Source organism: Schistocerca serialis, chromosome 6 (assembly GCF_023864345.2).
Source record: "Schistocerca serialis cubense isolate TAMUIC-IGC-003099 chromosome 6, iqSchSeri2.2, whole genome shotgun sequence".
In the NCBI taxonomy this organism is placed as follows: Eukaryota; Metazoa; Arthropoda; class Insecta; order Orthoptera; family Acrididae; genus Schistocerca; species Schistocerca serialis.
In genome coordinates, this window is record NC_064643.1 from 170,084,461 (window position 1) to 170,091,596 (window position 7,136).

Sequence of the window (7,136 nt, forward strand, 5' to 3'; positions counted from 1 at the left end):
AATCATATGCGAAATGAAATAAATGAAAAGTAACACACAAACATTTCTCACGAGTTACTGTTTAAATGTAGACTGTATTGCAGTCGCATAGGTTTTACACTCGCTTTCCATGCCGTCTATTTCCCCTTTGCTATAAAGCTCTTCTGATATGGATTATGGTGGAAAAAAAGATCTCCACGTGCAAATTAACACTAGAAAGTTTTCAAAATCCGCACTCGATTATGATGCGAATTAAGGCTGGACATATTTCAATGACACTCATTTCAAATTTAAATTCTTTTACTTTGCATGTAACTTATCGTAAAGGATATAAGAGTGGCACAAAATGATGAATTTTGGATTGTTGTTGAAAGGGGGCTGCAAAGGCGATAATATACAAGTGAAAGCGTGTTTTTCGAGCATGTTTTGGCGGTGTCAACTTGAAGAGCCACAGACGGCAAACAATAATTATGTTAAAAATTTTCTTTGTACAGTTTAAAGATAACCCGCAAATATTCGCAACAGATGTACGCTTTTATCTGCAACACAGTTATTACTGTGGATATCCGCACTCGCGCAGACCTGTTACTATAAGCAGTGTTGTTTAGTGAAAGCTGTGAGGATTATTAGCGCACAGATAAAAAAAATTAAAATAGGCAGCGTCTATAGTTTGCATGCTATGCTCGTTCTCTTCTATTCTTCTCCCTTCATTCCAGTATAAACGCTTGTTCACAGGTATAAACGAATGGCAGTGAACATTGGCGAATTATCTATGAATACTCGTTTGCAGCAGTGTAAACGAGATTTTACACTTGTTCACTTTGTTCGCTCTAGTATATACCCGGATTTAGAGGGACCGATGACCTAGCATTTAGATGACGGTTATTATTCATTTATTTCACTGTTGCGACTTCAGCTCTAGAGCCATTTTCAAGTACCAAGGGAAAGGTCTTGTAAGGTAATGCTTCTTAAATTGTTTACCAAATGTTACCACACTACGCTTTGCATTTTGTTATCCATATCTTATATTTGTTTCAGTTTTCACATTGCACACAAAAATGCCTCTACAGCCAAAATTACGATAGTGAAGTGAATAAACAGTTTAAAAAAGTCCAAATGGCAGCAAAGATTTCATTTAAAAATTATATGTTATGATTCTTGTACAGGAAGGGCTGCCACATTATATCAGAATACAAGATCGACAAAATTTAGATAGGATCGAATGCTTAGGGCTCTTTATTAATTCTTACTCATAACTAATCTATTGATTTACCTGAATTTAAAATCCACTCCCGTGACCTTTCTTTATCTTTGACGGGAAATCTGAACATTTTTAGCTCAAGATTTGTCCATCTACTCCTTCCACAGTTGATATACTCACAGGCCCTCGGCATGACGACTAGATCCACTACCACCGGTATGTCAGAAACAGCTGTACTTCACAGATGCCAAATGGTGGAAAGCTGCACGCGTTCGGACCATGTTGCCACATATTTCACAGAACGGAGTGCCATCTAGTGGTTGGTGCCACAACTAAGGGTGTGACGCTGTTGCCGCCTGGTGGTCGTTCCCTGACAAGGGTTGCCTGCTAGACCAAGCGATTGGGCAATCTGCTTCTTACGTGATCTGGGATGACGGGCTAGTGTCATTTGTTACCTGTCTATAAAACAAAGCTGTTTTTCATGAATACCAGAAATGTTTAAACTGTCATCAAGTGCTCTTTGTGCTGCCAGTGTTACTTCAGAAGACAGCTATCTTTATAACATCAACAAGGCTAGGGTCTGCTGTGTTCAAAACTTTAATGATTCCCATATATGACAACATAAGCCAGACACTGGAGATTGCATTTGTGATGCGGCCCTGCGGATCAGTGAGTCGTGCCACATGACTGATCTATTATTATTATTATTATTATTATTATTATTTGACATACTGGTTAAAGTTTAAAAAGCAAGCCACATTGTGAGTTTGGTAAAATTAAGTTTGAAAATAGATGATGATTTATTTGGAACAACAAGCCAATGAATATCACCAGGAGGCTCAATTTCATTGGATAGTACCTAGAAAGTAACTGATTACTTAACTTTTCTTGTATAATAAATAGATCCTAGGTTTTTGCACTTTTTATTGCTTCCAATAGCACTCATCACTCTCAAGTCCAAGACAGAAGGTACTACTGATCAACAAATATTGTGTACTGATGAGTACAAACATGATCTAGACCTTTCCCTGTCCATAACTGCGATTAACTTGAAATTGTGCTCAGTTGACAAGGGCAGTTGCTGAGGCATAAATAGAACTGTAACAAGGCAGACTCGTTACTTAACCTTTCACTGTAAATTTATTAATGTAAATGTTTACTAGTCATTCAAGTACAATATCACACTTTGAAGAAAGAATAAAAGTTTGACATAAATCAAATTTTGGCGAAAGTTAATTTTCTGTGTGAAATTTTGAAAAATGCAATTTGTAAACAAGTAGTTGCAAATAACTATAAATTTATTGATTATTATTTCAACTGCTAACATTTTCACAAGAACCCATTTAGAAGTTGTATGTTTTAGTTTACCTTGTTTCTTAATACATTATGGAGTATACCATTAAAAAGAACCTTCATTATGTTATTTTTCTAGAGTTTTTCAAACATTAATTTTACATTACCTGCAGTTTGGTATCTACAACTACATTTGATATAAGAATCGAGTTCTATGCTAGTCTCTTTATGTAATGCATACGTCTAGAATTTCATACAAAAAATTTAGGCATGAGATTCTGCCACAATATACATGTAGCAGATGAAGAAGAATTAGAAAGAGTTAAGGTTCCTAAACGTTACAAAAAATTACAAAGTGCAGTTAAGTACTACTGTCTACATAATACGAAAATACTTGGTGACTGATTAGATTAGATTCAGTTTTCGTTTCATAGGCCCAAAAGAATGAGATGAGTCTCAAGGGTGTGGAACATTTCAGAAAGTATAACATAAAAACATTTGAATATTATACTTACTACCTCAATCATTTGTCTGGAGTTTGTCGAAATGTGTGAATACAATGCGGTAAACTGGAACAGCTAATATTTACAGAATTAACGCAGAATGAAACATTGTTATGCACTATTAATAAATTTATCATACACAAAATACCTAACCTTATTGATACTATGTATTGAGCTGTTGGTTGGAGATAAAGATGTATTATTTGCAACAAATTTCATAAGGAATAAACATACTGAGAAGCAGTGGTTAGAATACAAAGTTCCTTGAACAGGTTTCTACATGATGTTCTTGAATTTACTTCACAAATGATTCTTATCACATGCTTTTGCACCCTAAAAACTTTTGTTTGGTTTGATGAGTTGCCCCGGAATATGATCCCATATGACATAAGAGAATAAAGGTAAGCAAATTATGCAAGTTTTTTTTATATGTATATTTAAAGCTCCTACATCTGACTTCATTCTCACTGCAAATGCAGGCTTGTTTAGGCGCTTAAGAAATTCTGTGTTATGCCCTTCCCAACCGAATTTGTTATTGAGCTGTAATCCCAGAAATTTAACACTGTCAACCTCTTCGATCTGCATGGCTTCATATGTTATACACATGCTGGAAGGAAATCTCTTACAGGTTCTGAACTGCATATAGTGGGTCTTCTCAAAGTTTAATGACAATGAATTTGCTTTAAGTCATTTATTAATGTCAGTGAAAATATGATTAGCAGCTATTTCTAAATCTATACTTGACTTGCTACTTGCTACTTGTAATTTAAACTGTAAAAAAAAATGCATTAATTGGCTATTACACATCCTTAATATTTCAATTCTTACAAGATTTTCACAAGATATATGGCCCGACTTTGTACTTAAGTTTTTCTTCCAAACAAACACTTCAAAGTATACACAGAATAATAAGTAAAAGCTGTTATGTACCAGCAATAACTCTTATGTTCTTCCATAAGATTGATCATTAGTCATAACATCATAACTAAAGCATGGCAGTAGAAACAGGAAGTCTGACCCTCCTGTCTTCGCATAACTTAATCTCATTAGAACATAATCATAATAATCATTAAATTACAACCCAAATGCATGACAAAATGTTCTGACACCACATAAAGTATAATTGCAGTTTAACGAAAGTTTGCTTGAACATAATAATTAGAAAAGCGTGTAAATGTGCAAGTAACTTCAAAAATGTCAGTTTGGTATCTGCTTACAGGTAGGGTTCTGTTGTGTTGGCAGAAGAGCCAACACCGTGTTACTAGAGGAGGCCGAAATGAATGTGTTTTAGCTCATGCAGGCTGGTGTGAGGTCTGGAACATGACAAGGAATTAGAATTCAGAAAGTGGACGTAATTAGTTTGGTACTTAACTTTAATCCATTAATGATGGACATCGCTCTTGACGGTACATGATTCACAATATTAACTGTTCAGATTATAGTAACTGAATATGGGCTTTGCTAGGTCGTAGCAAATGACAGAGCTGAAGGCTATGCTAAATTGTCGTCTCGGCAAATGAGAGCGTATGTAGACAGTGAACCATCGCTAGCAAAGTCGGCTGTACAACTGGGGCGAGTGCTAGGGAGTCTCTCTAGACTAGACCTGCCGTGTGGCAGCGCTCGGTCTGCAATCACTGATAGTAGTGACACGCGGGTCTGACGTATACTAATGGACCACGGCCGATTTAAAGGCTACCACCTAGCAAGTGTGGTGTCTGGCAGTGACACCACAGTTTCCATAAAATCGTGCCTCTAATCAGAACGTTTATTTCCTATGACTAGAATACCACAAAACAATAGACTAACCCAGACAGCATAATAATGACTGCCATACCTTGTGGCAGATTTCAGTTATCTATAAAATCTCACAAATTCCTGGTTGGCAACATGTATATCAGTCTGTGCTTTCCTCATTCTGTTGTATATGTGGTACTAATGTTCAATCAGTAGGATATTGTAATAAAAGTTTTACTACTTTTAGTTTGATTAATTAGCAGTCATCATAGTATAATTTGATAGCATGTAACAGTTACTGCATATTGTATATAGTAGATAAATTAGTATAACAGTTTGTTTCCTAGAACAAGGGTTGTCGTGGACAAAACTATTAAGTGAACAAATCACAACACAGAAATAGTTCATCAACATAGTCACAAGAATACTCATTAATTATCAGTACTCAGTGTAGTGTAAGTTTGATCATGAACCATATCACAGCAAGATATCAAATTATATTGACACATGGAAACATTTATAATACTTGATTTTTCACGTAAATTACTTCCCAAATTCAGGAAGGTTCTGTAACACAAATACTTCACTAATTAAAAATGTCGTGTGACGAGGGCCTCCCGTCGGGTAGACCGCTCGCCTGGTGCAAGTCTTTCGATTTGACGCCACTTCAGCGACTTGCGCGTCGATGGGGATGAAATGATGATGATTAGGACAACACAATACCCAGTCCCTGAGCGGAGAAAATCTCCGACCCAGCCGGGAATTGAACCCGGGCCCTTAGGATTGACAGTCTGTCGTGCTGACCACTCAGCTACCGGGCACGGACACACTTCACTAATTCACCCATTTTTGTAAACCCTCGCCGCCAGTTAGTAAAGGCCTTGTCGCAATTGCTGTGGAGGCCGAGCTGCCACTGTTGTTACAGTAGGCTGAGCTCGTGGGTTCGTGAAACAGCTTTTGGAGCAGTACACCGCTAAGACAATTTCTCCCTGCCACTACTACACAGCTATGCCCCTGGGTCAGGAAACAGGATAGAATGAAGGTTCTGCAACACTCCAACAAATTGGTAACAAAGTCACACAAATTAGTTAAAAGGTTTACTTGTTTTTGGAGTAGCTGAATGAGAAAATCTGCAACAAAAAAAAGGCCCTCAGTGGCTAAGTGCAAATAATTGTAGGCAAACTTCGCAGTACATAGCAAACGCAATTTACAACAACTGTCTGTTCACTTCTAAGAGTCCACTAAACAACATTCCCTGCCTAAGTCAGCCCAGGATGATGCTCCGTGACCAAGTGGGGAGAGCAGCTTTTCTATCTTCCAAGTAGGCTTCTGTCGGTTGTCGTCTGGTCATTGGCAGATATACTCAGCCGGCAATTGGCCAAGGCAAAGTCGATCTTCATCTTCAGCGCCACCCGTGGCACTGGTGAAACTCACACAGGTGGCAAGTCTATAGCACAGTCAGTAGCTCACTTCTTTGCACCTGTGGTGCTTTTGACCTGGTTGTGTCTTGTTTGGACAACACAGCACTCCTACCACAAGGTCATCAGCATTTTTAAATTTTTTAATTGTTGTGAAATTTTGCTGTATTACTGAGCAAAAGTAAAGTGCGACTTAAGTAACTGAAACTTCCTGGCAGATTAAAACTATGTGCTGGACCGAGACTCGACTCCGAACCTTTGCCTTTCGTGGTCAAGTGCTCTACTATCTGAGCTACCAAAGCACGACTCATGCCCGTCCTCACAGCTTTACTTCTGCCAGTACCTCGTCTCCTACCTTCCAAACTCCAAACTTTACAGAAGCTCTCCTGCGAACCTAGCAGGACTAGCACTCGTGAAAGAAAGAATATTGCGGAGACATGGCTTAGCCACAGCCTGGGGGATGTTTCCAGAATGAGATTTTCACTCTGCATCGGAGTGTGCGCTGATATGAAACTTCCTGGCAGATTAAAACTGTGTGCCGGACCGAGGCTCGAACTCGGGACCTTTGCCTTTCGCGGGCAAGTGCTCTACCACCTGAGCTACCCAAGCAAAGGTCCAGCACACAGTTTTAATCTGCCAAGAAGTTTCACACCAGTGCACCCTCCGCTGCAGAGTGAACATCTCATTCTGACTTAAGTAACTCCTGACTACTGTCTGAGTTTTCGTGTTGCATTAACATGCACAAACATTCCCATCATCAGATTTTTATGAAAATAGTAATTAGTTTCAGTGTATCTGAATTCTTTGATCATTGTAATGTCACACTGTATGCATCAGCAAAAAGTAGAACATAGCCCAAATCACTTCTGATTACAAAATAGCGTAGAATGTATACAGGGAAAGACAGTAACAGATTTACAAGCCACACAAAACATAATCATAGCACAGTAGTATTCATAACTTTAGTAATGATATTGTCACAGAAGAAGCTGAGTAGCACCATGGTGT